A 19,043-nucleotide genomic window follows, 5' to 3' on the forward strand; every position below is an offset into this window, starting at 1 on the left:
ATTTTTTTTGTAAAGTGTGGATTTAGGGAAAAAATAAATATGCAAAATTATTATAAATATAAAAACATTAGATCAGCTCTAAATTTCCAATTTTCATGTTTATCTGAGTGTTTACTTCATTTCTGAGAATAAGCATAAATTAAAATCATCTATTTGTTTATGTGTTCACGAATTCCATCATCAAATATTGAGACTCACTATGTGCAAAGTGCTTTGAATTAGATTTTCATAAGGCAGAACTCCCTTCAAAAAGGAACTTGCAGTTTGTTGAAGAGCAATGCATCAAGGAGGCCAAACAGAATATACACAAACTAACACATGCGTTTGCATTTGTTCACCATGCATTTTGTTAAATGGTAAGAAAGGCACAGAAGAGTAGAAGGATATTTTTCAGCTAAGAGACCCTGAAACTGTCTTTCTACACGTGGCTACAGATGTTAAAGCTTTTTTGCTTTCTTAAGTGAAAGAATCATTGACTATACGCAGGAGTTTTTGCTTAGGTAAATTTTGTGTTAGCCATTTTACCACTGACCTGAACTTCCCAGTCACTCCCTTAAGTGTTGGGTTTATGAAAAGAAGCTATGAGAGTACTGTCTACTAGATACCATAGAAAATGATTTTCAAATCTTCATTTTTCCAAGTCTATTGAGAACCAACATCCATAAACTGTTCAATAAGTTACAAATTACTTGGGATTTGATTAAAACCATATTAAAACTACATTAAATTTAAGGTAATTTACTCAGTTAAGCTGGCCATTAACATGCTTTAGCCTTTACAGAGAAGGTGATTTTTGCCTATTTAAAATTCTCGGGCATCATTAGGAGATTAAAAACCCTTCTAATAAAAATGTTCTCATTTTCCTGAATCAATAACCTTATCATAGCATATATTTTTAAAATTATATTCAGGGAAATACATAAAATGTTCCTTTCTCAACTGAATTCAGAACCAGTTGAGAGACTGATACACAATTCACCATAATGGACATCAAAATGTACATCTAATTACTGAAGAACAATAGGTAGTTAGTCAATCAGCTTATAAGGTAAGCTTATATTAAAGTATTATTGAAAGGGAAGCTTATAAGAAGGTAACAAAGACCCCTAAATTTTAGTGGCTTACAACAACAAAAAGGTTTATATCTTGACAACATTACATTTCCATAGTGGCTTGACTATGACTCTGTTCCATGTCTTCTTTATTTTGGGGTCTAGGTGTCCCTTCACTCATTTAATGGTAGAGAAAAAAGAGTGATAGCAGAATTATACTTTGGCTTTGAAGGTCTTCTGTTCAGAAATGGTTCATGTCCCTTCACACATTTTGTTGTCTAAAACAGTTTCTTGACTCAGCATTACTAACATTTGAGACCAGATAGTTCTTTGTTTTTGAGGGGTATCTTGTATATAATTGTTTAGCAGCACCTTTGGTCTTTACCCATTAGATACCAGTAGCAACCCCCAAGTTACAAGAAGTAAAAATGTTTCCAGACATTACCAAGTGTTCCCTAGGAACAAAATAGTCTTTGGTTGAGAATTCCAGGTCTAAAGCCATTCACCTACCAGAGCCTAGTGACTGACAGTATGATACTACACCATGGAGAGGTCTGGTACAGAAGGAACTGGTAGGGAATGTTACAAAAGGAGAAAGCCTAACAGGAAGAAGATAATGTATATTTGTACAATAATGCAATTCACTGTAAGTATACAGAGAACACACTCACACAGAGAAAGGAAAAAGGAGAGAGAGAGGGGCGGGAGGGAAGGGACAGAGAGGGAGAGAATTTAGTAAATATTAGTCTCTTGTGGGTATGATGGCTTAAGAGAGAGATTGCAACTGAGCTATTCTGCTTCCAGTTTCATGTGCCCAGTAATTTATATATCATCCTAAAATAGCTGAAGGAAAACATTTTTTTCCACAGAAAAATATATTTTAAGAAAGTCACTGAGTACATTAATTCAATTCACTCCAAGGCTACCTCAGACCAAAAGTCCAAACTTTTATCCATACACACTATCCAAAACTTTATAAGGACTAAATGATAAAGTACAGACCCTTCAAAGATAAAATGCTGACCATGATGGGATGTTCTCAGTTTGAATTTCTCCCATTAGCACTGTCAGGAAGAATGTAAGTTTGACCAAATATTAAAGTACTAAAGATAGTTTAGGTGCCTTTGTGTCCTTGAGGTAAGTGGAGTTCAAAGTTCCTTATGAAATAAAGTCTAAAATTAAATAGTTATTTCAATGTAAGTTAAAATAAAAAGAATCTTATTATAAAATTAATGAGCTAAAAAACATTACATTTTTTCCCCCTATACTCTATCAAATGTTGGATATCTAGATGGAATTAGGGTTCCTTCAAGGATTATAACCTGTGTAGTATATCAGAAAAGAATCAAAGTCTCTTTGACATCTTAGTGTTATATTCAACCATAAGTATTTCCTGGGCCTAAAAGCTGAGCAAGTGTGTAAGAAAGGACAGGCTCATACACAAGTCATTGACCATCTTTAGTTTCTATGGCAAAATTATAGTCTAATAACATAGGACCTAGTATTGCCAAAGAAACTGGCAGTCTTCATGGTGTCTTAATTAAACAGATCAATGAGGAAAATAATTTGGCTTCAGTTTTACCAGGATCCCCGTTAGTCTATGCCAGTTTCTTGGGAGACCAAAGCCTTGGAATGTAAATTTAAATGTGAGAAAGTGCCTATGAGGAGTATATTTCTGACACATTGTTGATGATATCCAGATGAAAATTCACCTAGACATAGTCTCAGTTGTAATTTTTTGAGGTATTTCTGACTTTTGAAGGAATTTATGCCTTACTTTAAATACTTTCTCTTCAAGCATATTTGAAAATTTGTATTTTCTAAGTCCCACACTTTGGCCACCTAGTGACCAGTACTGCATTGAATTGAGAATAAGGGGACATTCTAGTGGAACTGTGGAACTTCTTACTATAAAAGTCACCTACTACGGCTGCAATGTTAAAATCCAAATGCACAGTTTCGTTAAAGTGTCCTCGTGGTACAATACAATGCCCTATAAATTCTGCATGGATTGAGCCAAACCTTAAATGCTTGTACCTAGTCACACTTCATGTGCATTTAACTTCCAAGTGTCATTCCTTGTCTCGATTCACAGGCAAATACAATAGAATTAGTATTGACACAAATGAGAAAAGAAGTATTTCCCTTATCTGTGTTGACCCTCTATTAATGGAGGGTCACAGACTTCAAACAGGTGGAGTAATTTTTTTTTTTTTTTTGTAATATGCTGGCAAATTCTAGATTCGCATACATGGCTACAGATATAATAATAAAGTGGCTTGTTTGTATTACACATCTGAATAAGCATACTCATTAGGCACAGAAATTACTAGAACCCAAAAGGTCTCTGTGATGGGAACCTGTCCTACTAAATCTAATCCATGGCCTAGAAAGAATAGGAATAGATCCTCTGTGCAGGTGGGCAAGTATGAGGGACTAAAGGAGGAAGGCACTGAGCTAAACATAATCAGCTTCTCCTTATAACTCCACTCTCAGATAAGTCAGTCTTCTCTAATGGAAAAAATAGCTATGGAATGCTGAAAGAGGCCGACAGTGGCACCCAGGGAAGCAACACCCCACAAAACATAGAAAAATAGAGTCCGAAAATGAAAGTTTCTCTTCCCCAACATCACACTATTGAATTATTTAAATGATAATTATTCATATGATTAAAAACATATTTAATATCACAAAATCTAAATCTTTAGACAGTAAGGAAAACCTTTGTTAAAAAATACGTGCTGAGCAATGCCTGGGTGGCTCAACCAGTTAAGCATCCTCTTGATTTCGGCTCAGGTATGATCTCACGGTTCCTGAGCTGAAGCCCACTTCTAGGCTTGGTGATGGCTGCATTGTCCCCATGGAGTCTGCTTGCGATTCTCTGTCTCCCTCTCTCTCTGCTCCTCCCCCACTCGCATGCACATGCTCTCTTTCTCTCTCTCTCTCTCTTAAAATAAATAAAAAAATAAACTTAAAAATGCCTGGTGATATAATACATGTAGAATAAGATTAAGTTGTAGTATTTTCTGCATTAGTTGATCTAAGCATCAAAAAATGATCAGTCTTGACAAAAGTAATTTCATGATGTCTATAATATTTATCGCTCTTTAGATAAAAATTTATTAATACTGGTTTGATAATATATTAAGACAATAAAACAGAGGAATAAATATATAATATATGTTTTAATAACCACAACTTTTAGATTTCCCCTTTAGTTTACTCTAACATAGATTATTCAAGTCTCAAATAGATAATATGTTTCTATCTTCTTGTGATATCTAGGGATAAGGGATTCTTTAGAAGATGCTGTCCTTCACTTTTTTTTTTTTTTTTTTTTTTAGTGGGCAGTTATTTTAGGGGCTATTACAAAGTAGACCATAATTTTGTCTCTTTGAAAATACAATGCAATACTAGGCACATTAAAATATATCACACTTTTTTATGATGGTGATTTTAGGAAGTAAATTGTTATAAATGACCACTCATTCATTAAACAAGTATTCACTTGCCATTTGGGATAAGTGTGGTGCCCTATTAGGTATGGTAGTTTCTTAGGTTTACTGAAACACATGTTAATGAAGGCAGAGGATAAAATGACTCAGGAAATGCAGCAAAGATTTTAATTTTAGTCACTATGGACAAAATCATCATTTTTGGCAATGAAAAGATGTTTCTTTTTATAAGATAAAGAGTAAGTTTAATTTCCACCTTCAGAGTTCTATGTCATTGGTAAAGGAAGTGTATACAATGAAGAAAAACTAGAAGCACGAAGAGTTGGAATAGCAATGCACTAGACTCTGTAACAGGTAAGAGAGACCCAGTCCCAGAAATGGTAGCTTATGGATTTATGATCTCTAACTAGAAGTCTGTATTTGAAGGAACATAAGTCCAGGTCTTAAATTTTGCTCATAATGCTATTCCCTCTATGTTAGATAAGAATAGACACTTCTTTACACCATCCTCTATGAATGTATTTTTAGTTTAAGTTGAGGTCATAAACCTGAATTTTCTAAATCAGTAACAAGTTCTGTGGCAAAAAACTTGGCAAAAAAGTACAGAGTTTGACCTCTCTTTAAAATTCAAAAACAATTAGGGAAATTCTTACAGAATAATGGTTTCTGTATTCACTATTCACTATTATCCTCTGTTGTTTATATGTTAGCATCACTTTAATTCAAGGTTTTGTCATATTTAATATGTCTTATTCCATTAAGATATTCTTTTTCATGTTCGGATTGTCACACCATTGAACAACAATCTTTCATTTCTGTCTTGTGTAACAGGATGTTGCTTATCTTACTGCTACTGCTACTTCAGACATTACATTAGCCCTCATACCCTTAGAGGGAAATGGTATTTAGAGAACATAGTCTGGGAACTAAGAGTAATTGTCAATACTGTATTATTCATTGTTTCCATATTTCAGTAGAGGCCAGATAGATTTTTTTAAATAAATATTATTTTCGAGAAAATACATATTAGTTTGATAGTCTTATTTCAAATTTTAATTTAGAAAGACTGTTTTTACTGCATTTTAGTTTCTTTTATGCTTAAGCTCTTGGATTCCAACAATCATAATTATTTTTTTTAATTTTACACTATATGCTTTCAAGTGTGAAAATGGCATTAAAAATGTCTCAGAATTTAACATTATGTTCAAGTTATTAGTAAACTTAAAAAAAATTACCTCGAGGGTATTTTTGTCCTTGAATGTATTACACACAAAATAATTCATTATGAAGAATACTTCTCAAAGTATGACACATACTTTAGTGACTTACATAGACACTTGTTCAATATATATTTATAGATTACAAATTTAGGGGTTATAAGGTATGCATATGTAATAGATATGCCACAGAGATTTCTGAAGTTATTTATAAAACATGCGAAATGTGTTTCACATTTTTAGGTGTGATTTTAAGGTCTACAATACATTCAGACTAAATTAATAGAGATTATGTTCATCAGCAATTATAAGAACAAGCAATAAAAAAATGTCTACTCATGTCTTTTGCTCATTTTTAATTGGATTACTAGGTTTTTGAGCATTGTGTTTTATAACTTCTTTATGTATTTTGGACACTAACCCTTTATTAGGTATGTCATTTGCAAATATCTTCTCCCATTCAGTCAGTTGCCTTATAGTTTTGTTGATAGTTTCCTTCACTGTGTGCAAGCTTTTAATTTTGTTGTAGTTCCAATAGTTTACTTTTGCTTTTGTTTCCCTTGCCTCAGGAAACATATCTATAAAAAAGTTGCTACAGGGGCACCTGGGTGGCTCAGTCGGTTAAGCGTCCGACTTTGCTCAGGTCATGATCTCATGGCTTGTGAGTTAGAGATGTGCTGACAGCTCAGAGCCTGGAGCCTACTTTGGATCCTGTGTCTCCTTCTCTCTCTGCTCCTTTCCCACTCGTATTCTGTCTCTGTCTCTCAAAAATAAATAAACATTAAAAAAATAAAATTAAATTTAAAAAAAAGTTCCTACAGCCAACATCAAAGAAGTTCCTGCCTGTGTCCTCTACTAGGATTTTGATGGTTTCAGGTCTCACATTTAGGTCTTTCATCCATTTTGAATTTATTTATTTTTTTTATATGGTACAAGAAAGTGGACCAGTTTCATTCTTTTGCATGTTGCTGTCCAGTTTTCCCAACACCATTTGTGGAAGAGACATTCTTTTTTCGATTGGATATTCTTTCCTGCTTTGTTGAAGATTAATCGATCATATAGTTGTGGGTTCATTTCTATTCTGCTTTATTGATCTATGTGTCTAGTATTGTACCAGTACCATACTATTTTGATTTAAGGTTTATAATTCAACATGAAGTCTGGAACTGTGATGACTTCAGCTTTGCTTTTCTTTTTCAAGGTCGCTTTATTTGGGGCCCTTTCTAGTTCCATACAAATTTTAGGATTATTTGTCATAGTTCTGTGAAAAATGCTGGTGGCATTTTGATAGAGATTGCATTAAATCTGTAGATTTCTTTGAGTACTACATTTTAACACTATTTGTTGTTCCAATCCAGGAGCATGGAATGTCTTTCCATCTATTTATGTCATCTTCAATTTCTTTTATCCGTGTTTTCTAGTTTTCAGGGTGCAGGGCCTTCACCTCTTTGGTTAGGTTTATTCCTAGGTATCTAATGGGTTTTGGTGCAATAGTAAATGGGATCTATTCCTTGATTTCTCTTTCTGCTGCTTCATTATTGGTGTATAGAAGTAAAACAGATTTCATTGATTTTGTAGCTTGTGACTTCACTGAATTTGTTTATCAGTCCTAGAAGTTTTCTGGTGGAATCCTTTGGGTTTTCTACATATAGTATCATGTCATCTGCAAATACTGAAAGTTTGACTTCTTTCTTGCCGGTTTGGATGTCTTTTATTTCTTTTTGCTAATTGGTGAGTCTAGGACTTCTAATACTCTGTTAAATAACAACGGTGAGAGTGGACATCCTTGTCTTTCTGACCATAGAGTAAAAGCTCCAACTTTTTCTCCATTGAGGAAGATATGAGCTGTGGATTTTTCATGTATGGCCTTTATTATGTTGAGGTAGATTCCCTATAACTTAATTTGTTCAGGCTTTTTATCAGGAATGTATGGTCAGAAAACATGAATAGACATTTTTGCAAATAAGATATCAAGATGGCTAGCAGACATCAAAAAGAAAGAAAGACAAAGGCAAACTAAGAAATAGACCTCTTATCATTTTTTTCAATTTAAAATTTTCAATTTAATTTTAATTAAAATTTTAATTTTAATTAAATTTTTCAATTTAAATATTGGTTTCAGGAATAGAATTCAGTGATTCATCACTTGCATACAACACATTGTGCTTATCACAACAAGTGCCCTCCCTAGCATCCATCACCCATATAGCCCATCTCCCACCCACCTCCCTCCATCACCCCATAGTTTGTTCTCTTATCACTAAGAGTCTCTTGTGGTTTGCTTTCCTCTCGTCTCTCCCCCTCCAATATGGTCATCTGTTTTGTTTCCTAAATTTGACATATGAGTGGAATCATATGGTTTTTATCTTTCTCTTACTTATTTTGCTTGGCATAATACATTCTAGCTTCCTCCATGTCATTGCAAATGCCAAGATTTCATTCTTTTTGATAGGTGGGTTATATTCCATTGTGTGTATATATACCACATCTTCTTTATCCAATCAATAGTCAATGGACATTTGGGCTCTTTCCATAGTTTGGCTATTGTTGATAATATTGCTATAAACATTGGGGTGCATGTACCCATTCAGATATGAATTTTTGTATCCTTTAGGTAAATATCTAATAGTGCAATTGCTGAATTAGGAGTAGTTCTATTTTTAGTTTTTTGAGGAACCTCCATACTGTTCTCCAGAGTGGTTGCACCAGTTTGCATTCCCAGCAACAGTGCAAGAGGGTTCCCTCTAAGAAACAGACTCTTAACTATAGAGAACAACCTGGTGGTTACCAGAAGGGACATGGGTGGGAGTATAGATTAAATGGATAACAGAGATTAAGCAGTGCACTTGTTGTGATGGGTACCGACTCTTGTATGGAAGTGTTGACTCGCTATATTGTACACCTGAGACTAATATTACCCTGTATGCTAACTAACTGGAATTTGAAAATACCTGAAATAAAAAAAGAACAAACAGAATAAATTGTGGAATAATTTCCTTTCTTCAAATGTCAATTTTCTGCTTCTGAACTATGTGAGTTTAAGTTGGTTGTATCTCACTGCCTAATTTTCTTCATATATAAAATGGTGATAATAAAACATACTGCACTGGGTTATTATGATTTAGGATATCTGGCACATAAGGGATAGTCATATATTAGATAGTATTAATAATTAAATATTCACTGTCTAAGGAGAGATGAAGAGCGAAAAAATTCTTTGGATTCTTGGCATAAACTCAAGTACCTCTACTTTTGAAAGTAGGCACTAATGCTTCTGTGTCTGTAATTATGTTTATGATGTGACTGAAAACATTTTTTCAAAAGGCATATTTAGTAGACACACCCTAGAGTGAACCCATCAATGAGGGACATTCTTGTATAATTCCTTCTCAGGGTGAGTAAGCGCAGGAATTATTACTTGATTATAACTCAATGAAATATGAGAAATGTGATAGGATGTCAATCCTGTGATTAGGTTATGTTAAATGGCAAAAGTGAATGAATGTCACAGATGGTCGTGTGGCAAGACTGAAAGAGTCAACCGCTGGCTGACAGCCAAAAAGAAAATGGGTCTCTGTCCTAAAACCAGAAGGAGATTAATTCTGCCAACAACCTGATCTTACAAGAAGATTTTTCCCCAGTTGAGACTCTAATAAGACGGGGGCCCACACAGATACCTGAATTACAGTCAGATGAGACCCCATACAGGATCAAAAGTATATGTTATATTTCTAAAACAAAAATACCTGCTCTACCATGAATACAAGCCTAAGGAAGAGAATAAATTCTAGCTTGTACAGTAATGTTATTTTAGTATGAAGCTCTGTGAAGTTCATGCTTCCCAACCACACTCAGCTGCTTGGGAAGTCTTTCATGTGTCTACAATTTTGCACTAACTGGTTAACTGTGCGTCTTATGTACTCCCATAAAATACTTGGCAAATAAAACTTGATGAATAAAACCTCTCTTTAAATATTAACTGAATTTGTGGGGTACATAGCTGGCTCAGTCAGTAGAGCATGGGAGTTTTGATCTCGGTGTCATGAGTTTGACTACACACGTTGAGTGTGGAGATTACTTAAAAATAAAAAAATCTTTGGGGCACCTGGGTGGCTCAGTCAGTTAAGTGATCAGCTTTGGCTCAGGTCACGATCTCACAGCTCATGAGTTCAAGCCCCTCATCAGGCTCTGTGCTGACAGCTCAGAGCCTGGAGCCTGCTTTGGATTCTCTCTCTCTCTCTCTCTCTCTCTCTCTCTCTCTGCTCACACTCTCCCAAAATAAATAAACATTAAAAAGGAAAAGAAAATTATTAAAAAAATAAAAATGCTTAAAAAAATAAATATTAACTGAATTCTTTAAAAAGTGTGGGTAATTAAATTATATTGTATATTCTAGAGATAAGTTTCCTAGATGTGATTAAGGAAAAACAAATGTAACTATGTGTATATATTTTTAAAAATACATTCATTGTTTGGGTGCCTGGGTGGCTCAGTTGGTTGAGCATCGAACTCTACTTTGGCTTCAGTTGTGATCCCAGGGTCGTGGGATTTAGCCCTGTGTAGGGCTCTGTGCTAAGCATGGAGCCTTCTTGGGATTCTCTCTCTCTCTCTCTCTCTCTCTCTCTCTCTCTCTCTCTCTCTCTTTTTCTGTTTCTCCCTCTGCCCCGATCCCCTGCTTGTGCTTTCTCTCTCTCTCTCAAATAATGAAAAAAAATTAAAAAATACACTCCTTGTCAATAACTATTTCCTGTTAGAAGTGGAATGACGGGAAATTATTGTTTGTATCACCCAGGACATCACTTCAAGTTTCCACTTTATATAACATGTATGCTGTATAGGTTGAGAACTTGGTATTCTCCTCCACCTTTCAGATTCAACATGTGTCCTCTTTCAAGTAGTATTACAGTTACCATAGCTGCAATTAATTACTCCAATTAATTACTCAATTAATTACTCCAAAAGTTAATGATGTAAAATGACAAAAACTTTATTATGCTTCATATTCCATTGCACAGAATTCATTAAAGCCTCAATGGTGATGGTTTATCTCTGCTCCACAATGCTCAACATTTTGTCTTTGAAGATACGAATGGCTGAAAGCCAGAACAATTTGGTCTAGAGGATATACTTCCCAGATACCTTCTTCCCTGATATTTAGTACCTAGGCTGGGACAGCTGAAGATTTGGAATAGCTGGGATTGTCAACCAGAACATCTATAGGTGGGCTATTCATGTGACTTGGACTCCTTCCAACATGGCATCAGTATCTGAGTGAAATACCTTGAAAGAGGGGTGTTGTGAAAACCAGAGTTGTTCCAAGAGAGCCATGGACTACCTCATGCCCTTTTCTGGCCCAACCTTTGAAACCATGCCATATTCTTTTAGTTACAAGCAGTTGTGAGGCCAGCAGGGATTTAATAAGAAAAGATTAGACTCCAAATTTTGATGAGGAGAGCAGTGTAAGGAGTATGTTGGGTGGGAGACACTGTGTTGGTGACCAAATTTGGAAAATAGATTCTGCCACATATAATATGTTAAAGCCCTGAACAAAAAGCTGAAAGATTTGCGTTGTAATATTTCTCCTAACAATAACACAGGAAGTCATTAGCCACTACAGACTTTAGTTTGCTCATCTGTATTCTGAAAAGTTTGAATTGCATAATATATATAGTTATTTAAAGTAAAAAAAAAAAAACATGACCCACCATATAGCCTACAAATATTTTTTTTTTCATTTGTGCTTCCCCTTACATACTGCCAAGACTGCTGCGATAGTTATTAAGCCAGTGGGTAAGCACTAGTTTAATTAGATTTCCATTAGAACTCAGTAAAATTAGACAAAAAGTAAACAATAGCGAATAATATGGCTTCTAATACAGTTATATATTATGTAGATAAAATGTTAGGTTGAAGTATAGCATTAAGGAAGAAAGAAACTTCCCTTATTTCATGCATTCAGCAGTTTTAGTTAGCATTGCTTAATGTCATTATTGAATATTCTAAAATATTAATAGGTTTTTATTACAAGAATATATGTTTCTTAAATTTTATTACAAGAGTAAAAATTTATTAATTTGTTTTCAAAAAGGCATCAGGGGAGAGAAATTTAATTTTTATTGGTTTGTTTGTAACTTTATAGCTTGAAAAATAAAATGAACTTACATTATTTAGATTTTTTAGTGACATTCATATACTAGGACCCATAAATATTCCCATCCATAGTGTAATTATTTGAGTAATAAGAATTCAGTGAAAAAGCACTGATTGGAATGCTCATATCATGAAAGCTTAATAAGTATTAGATGCAACAGGATATACATGTTAAGAATAAATTAATTGATGTATACAATTATATATATAATATAGTTATTAAATAGCAGCAAAAGTAATATTCAAGAAGATAGAAAGTCAAATTCAAATATTTATTGTTACACTTGATAGCTATATATACAAGTTATACAAGTATATACAATATTATTCAGATGTCATTTGAATCATTTGTAAAATATAAAGTTATATTAGCAGACTAAGTTTCTTTACATATATTAAATTCTATGCAAAATAACATTAAAAAGTAATTAAAATATCAATCAATATATTGAAAATAACTGACATGTTTTTGCTAGATATTGAATGCTTTTAGCATTATAGGTCAACAGCTGCATCTATACATCTATCCATATATACTAATAATCTCTTTATTCATCCTAGATCCACAAATAAAGTATCAAATTTAGCATTAGCCAACTTAACCCTTATTGTATGGAATAAATAACATACTGTATCAGAAGCATATTTATACTGGCTAATTTTAATTTGCAATTTTAAAATAATATATAATATATTTTGGAGAGGTTGTTTTTGGTAGTTGATATGTCAGATTAAACAATTAGTGCCCATTTATTCTTTGTTCTTTAAACTTTATTAGCAAGGAATCTCATTGAGTCAATTTCCTGTTCTTATTCCTTTTCAGGTAGCCCATTTGGCAATTTACCTAAACAAGACAAATAAATTGAAATTAAAAAGAGAATAAAACTAGAAACTGGCAAACTCATGTTTCACTTAGAGATCCAAATAACTGGTTTATGTAAAATCTGTTAAGATCTCAGATACTATAATATAAGATTTTAAAGTTGTCCTTATTCTTATAGCATAATTTTTTGAGAGGGAAGTATGCACAAGATTAGAATCAGTAAAGCTTGCCAAACTAGAAAAACATTCAACTAATTTAACTAATAAAGTAATATAAAAACATAATTGATAGTGTTAAATGTGAGAGAAAGTATCACCTGGATGCCAGGGCCTGATTTTCTGAAATGTAGAAATGCACTGATGCAAAGGACAGTTTTTTCAGGATTGTGAGTTGAGGAGCATTCATTGAAGTTTCCTAAAAGGTTGAGTAAAATTTCTACAAATTGTAATTTTTGGAAGCTGAATAATGGTTAAGAAGTAGGTGCTTGTTATAATGAAAATATTTATTTGGAAAAGGATAAACACATTTAAATAAAGGTAAATCACCTTTAGATGTATTAATCATTAATTACCCATCATCTACAAAGTCAGCTAGTAGTAGGTGAATAAATGGGACATAACATCATGATGTTTTAATGGAGTTAAGTAACATTTAGTTAACATTTAGTAGAATGGAGTTAAGTTAACATTTAGTAGAATAGGTCTGAATAAAGACTTTTCGAAGGGATAGTTAGCCCTATGGCCCCACCCATGATGGCCAGGGTTATCCAGAGAGTATATAAATTTTGCTGCAGAGGATATTGTAATTTAGGTTGAAGATATTAAAAAGAATTGATGGGTGGGAGAGAAGGTTTAAATGGGTGATGGGTATTTGGAGGGCACTGGTTGTGATGAGCATTGGGTGCTGTATGTAAGTGATGTTATACTTACATACAGCTTATATACAGTTACACAGTTATACAACTTACATACAGTTATACTCCTGAAACTATTATTATTATATGTTAACTAACCAAAATTTAAATAAAAACTTGAAACTACAAAAAAGGCAAAGAGAATTGAAACCTGTTCAAAAGATTTTCTCAAAAGACTCTTCTTAGATAAATATAGCCTTTTAAATATTTTCAAATTTAAAAATGAATAATTTTTTTTTCAAATTTATAATACATTCTATTTTTGTAACTTGTGGTCATGTTTTAAAGTTGCTTATTAACTTTATATGCTATATTTGCTTTGTTTTACAATTTTAAATACTGTATTTCAAAAATAGGGCATTTGGATTTGATTCTTAAAATAAAATGTATGAATATACAAAAATAATTCTTTCAAATATTGCTTGGGAAAAATTGTGTGTTTAATTGTATCAAGCACATCAATGTGCTTACTATCTCTTTTGTTTTTAAAACCAATTCAATAAATACCAGATAAATAATATCTTCTAAAAGTAGCACATTTCCTGAGGCTAGACAAAGTGATGCTATTCTCTTTGTCCCTGTATTTATCTACATTTGCCCTCAGGCTCAAGAATAAAGCTGAGTAAATTCTAGCACTTGAAAGAAATGGGAAACTAGTTGTCTGAGAAATTTTTATTGGCATACTTAACAACTTTAGTATAAAACCTCATCATATATGCATTTATTTACAAATATATATAACAAATATGTGTAAACATGTAAACATTATTTAATTATTAAACTCACTCAGGAAAATATGAATTATACAGAAAAAATATCTATATAAATAAGGATTCCAGTATATTCTTTTTACATGCTGATGGATGATGTGTGCACTCTCTGGAGTGGATACTTCCATTTGGAGATTGTGCACAAGAATATACTCTGTGAATGATGTGAATCTACGTGTCTTATTTACTGTTACATACTTACACATTTATATCCTTATTGAGCACATTATGTGACAACTAGTCTGCTCAAAAAATATTTTTGAATTTAATTTAACTGATTAATTAGGACTAAACAACATAATTTATGAAGCTGTCTGTGATTCCTTGCCAGATTGATCTTAAGATTCAGTCCCAAATTTTCTCTATCATTGTTCCTGTGTAATCAATCCTGTATGTTTCTTAAAACATAGGGGCGCCTGGGTGACTCAGTCAGTTGGGCATCCAACTTCGGCTCAGGTCATGATCTCACAGCCAATGAGTTTGAGCCCTGCATCAGGCTCTGTGCTGACAGCTCCGAGCCTGGAACCTGCTTCAGATTCTGTGCCTCCCTTTCTATATATCCCTCCCCCACTGACACTCTGTTTCTCTCTCTCTCAAAAATAAATAAACATTAAAAAAATTAAAAAAATACATACACACATGGGGCAGATTCTGATATTATATACATTCCATCTGATATTTTACATATTCTGTTTTACCTTTCTTTTATCAACTGGCTCTGTCTTTGTTATTTTGTCAGTGTCTGCAAATAGCTGACCACTTTTTGTGTATAATTCATAATGCCCAAACCCTTAGAAAGAAATTCAGGGTATACTCACCTGACTTCAACATTTCTTGCAGAGTTCAGTTCACATCCATGTGTAGATCTTATGCTCCAGCTTCAGTGGACTTCATGAGTCTGGACTTCATAAGTCTGAACTTTTGCTCAGCTGCTTTCTTTCTGCCCAGAATTCTCTTCTCCAGTCACCTCCTTTTTCCATGCTAGCTCAAATCTTACACACATCACTATCTGATATCCTACGTGGTTGCTCCTTCTCCTCCTTCTTTTAGATTCGCTGTGTGTGTGTGCTTGTATTTGTGTGTATGTGTGTGTCTATGTATGTGTGTGTATGTGTGTTAAAATATAAATAATAAAATTTACCATTTCGAGTGTTTTTAAGTATATAATTAATTGGCAGTAAGTTCAGTCACATTGTTGTGCAACCATCACTACCATCTTCTTCATCATCCCAAACTGAAACTTTTTACCCATTAAGCAAGAATTCCCCACTCTACTTCCTCCATTCACTGATAACCAGTATTCTACCTTCCATCTCTATGAATTTGAGTAGTCTTGGTATCTCATGTCAGTAAAATCATGCAATATTTGTTATTTTTGTCTAGTTTATTTCCCTTAGCATAATGTTTTCAAGGTTCATACATGTTTCAGTATGTACCAGAATTTCAACCTTTTTAAGGTTGAATAATATTCTATTTTATGTTTTATAACACATTTTGTTAATCTACTCATTTGTTGATGGACCCCTGGGTTGGTCCCACCTTTTGGCTATTGCGAATAATGCTGTGTTGAGGTGTAAATATCTGTTTGTGCCCCTCCTTTCAATTCTTTTTGTATGTAAACAGAAGTAAAATTGCAGAATCGTTTGGTAATTCTATGGTAGATTTTTTGTGGAGGTGTCCTACTGTTTTCCACAATGGCTGCATCATTTTACGTTCCCACAGCAGTGTACAGAGTTCTAATTTCTCCATATCCTCTGCCAACACTTGTTTTCTTTTTTCTTTCATTCTTCCTTTCTTTTCTTTCCTTCTTCTTTCCTTCTTTTCTTATTTTTCTGTTCTTTTCTTTTCTCTTTCTTTTCTTCCTTCTTTCCTTCTTTTATTTTTCTTTTCATTTCTTTTCTTCTCTTTTCTTTTCTTTCTAGGTATTACCTATCCTAATGGATATAAAGTGGTAAGTAAGAGATCTTTCCTTTATAAAACAATTTAGAAATAGTATTTCCATCCTTTTATTTTATAATTATCTGCTTATGATTTTATAATTTATTACAGACTAGAGATTATTTAGTAATTTTCTGCCTGTCTGAATCTACTAAAATATTTCAGTTAGATTTTTTCCTTAGTTCCACTTTTTCAGCACACTTCATATTTTATAATAAATACTTGATAAGTTTGTTGAATATTTACTACATTTCCACATATCCATTGTAGATTTGTCTCATTTTGATGTTTGAAAATGTTAGGCATTTTATTATGGTAATTGTGGCAGAATTTCATTAACATTATGTTATTTCTCTTCATTCTATCTATACTCTATATTGTATGCATTTTTGATTGTTCTAAATAACATTGTATGCAATTTTGGTTGTTCTAAATAGCCTGTATTGATTACTGATGGTTGTCAGTAGTGGACATGATGAAAAATGTGGGGTGGGGTAATTTGTTCTTATCTCCATGAGAGGGATAAGTTAGATACAGTCTGGTCAGGAAAACTAAAAAGCAGAAAAATTAAAAAAGTAGAAAAAATAGAGCTCCAGAAGTCATGCCACAGGAAGTAGATCAGGAGACAGGCAAATAGGCAAGTATTAAAGGACTCCTCTATTAAATGGAAAGTCAATCAGTAGAGACAAAAGCGTGTAAGTAAACTGGAAAGAATTTGATTAATCTTTAAAAACTAGAAGACAAAGGAATATAATACAAAATTCATTATAGTTGCTAGCTTGAAAAAGGCTTTGATAGAAGCGACACTTACCTCTGATATATAAATAAATAAGTATTGAAATTGAATTACTTAGGTTAACTGGGAAACAAGTAGTGTGCTTCTGAGTGAAGTGGTCCAAATGCAGGGCAAGTTTTGACACTATCCGTTTATGTCAACCATTCTCCATACCCAGTGAAAAAGGAAAATCTCAAACTATGTAAGTTCAGAAAAGCAAAATAATTTATATCAGAAAACAATATATGATGTGAAATATTTGAATGGACAGTTGATTTTTATTGGATCTACTTAGAACATTAATCAATTATAAATGCCTGTTCTAGGAAACAAAGGTCACTTTTAAAAAAGATGCAAAAATAATCTAGCACTGGGCATTGTATGGAAACCAACTTGACAATAAATTGTATTTCAAAAAATAAGAAAATAACAAAGAGAGTCAAATAAATTACTGATAAATGAACAAACATGTGAAACTTGAAAGAAGGAAGACACTGTCATGATTGCTACCTTAAGAAATGTTACTTGCCAACTGAGATCTGATCTGTGTTGTTAAATTCTTGTTAAAATTCAGGTCAATGATAAGTAGGACTGGGTTCTGATGTAGTACTTTTCTTATTTAAAGTTCTCCATATGTATTGACTAGGAATCATTAAGTTTAAATTTTGTAGTATGGGAATATTTAGCTAAGAAATAAGGCAGAATAGATAAAAATAGTTTTCTAATTGATGTTAACTCTGGGCTAGTTTCTACAACTGCCATGATTTTGGCTCCACATAAACACTTTACAATCATGAGATTCTTCTCTCACCTAGAATTTAAACATTTTATATTGAAATTCTATCAATAATTCATTGTATTTTATTATAGCTTACTGGTTTATGTAGCAAATGTACTTTCCAAACAGTATATTTCAAAATCATGAAAATAAAGCTACTGTGTGAATTTAACTCAGTGTAGTGTCTGTAGAATTCTAAAAGCTTCGTTTCTAAGAAAGACCCAATGTGCTAACTGGAGGAAAACATTTTTGAGAGGACAAAAATTATTCCAAAGCTACATTATTTTTGTTATCTTTATTTTTATCTTTTAAATATTGTATACAGCATTTCAGATCCTGTAGAGATACAAAGTTTATTTTCTGAATAAGTGATGAAATCTCTAAAATGATAATTCTACCAGTAATTGAAAAGATAAATATTTATTTCATGTTTTAGGGCAAAAAATTACCCCAATCATTTAAGTAATATAATGTAATAAAACTGTTGGTATATATGTCTTTAATGAAGCATTATATGTTTCATGTTATTCTGAATATGTTTTTACTTTAAAAATTCAGTAATTTAAAAAATGGTTTAGTGTGGTATAACATAAATTGTTACATATTCCTCCTTATAATATCAATTGACATCTTTAATTTGAATTACAAATTATTTATTTTCATATGACGTATACAATCTCTCCACTGGAAACTGTGGCTTTTATAATCAGCAAATTATTCAATTAACACTTACTAGACCTACTCTGAAACCATAGTTATTTAAACAAGAAACACAATGCTGTGGGATTTGATGGCAACCAGCATATATTGTACTTAAAAAAATAGCAGACGTACAGTTTAAGTATATGAATTAATTCACTTGAATATTAGTTTAGATTTAACAGAGTAGTAGATCTTTGGGATTTTTTCCAAGTTTTCCAGTGGAACTAAAATGTCAATGATTATGAGTTTTCTCATGTACTTCATGGGGCCTTTATTTTAATAATGTGATTCCATGTAAAAAATGCAATCAATGAATGGCTACATAGTTATTGTGATCGGCCAGGCTCACTGACTTACTAAGTCACTCTTGTACATGCATTAGGTTTTCCTAAAATCATTTGAGATTCTGATAAGTAATTTATTCTCTTTAGTTGTCAGGATTTTTTTCTACCTTACAATTTTAATCAAAG

This window comes from Panthera pardus, unplaced genomic scaffold, assembly GCF_024362965.1.
Source record: "Panthera pardus isolate Hobbes unplaced genomic scaffold, ASM2436296v1 HiC_scaffold_7, whole genome shotgun sequence".
Lineage (NCBI taxonomy): Eukaryota > Metazoa > Chordata > Mammalia > Carnivora > Felidae > Panthera > Panthera pardus.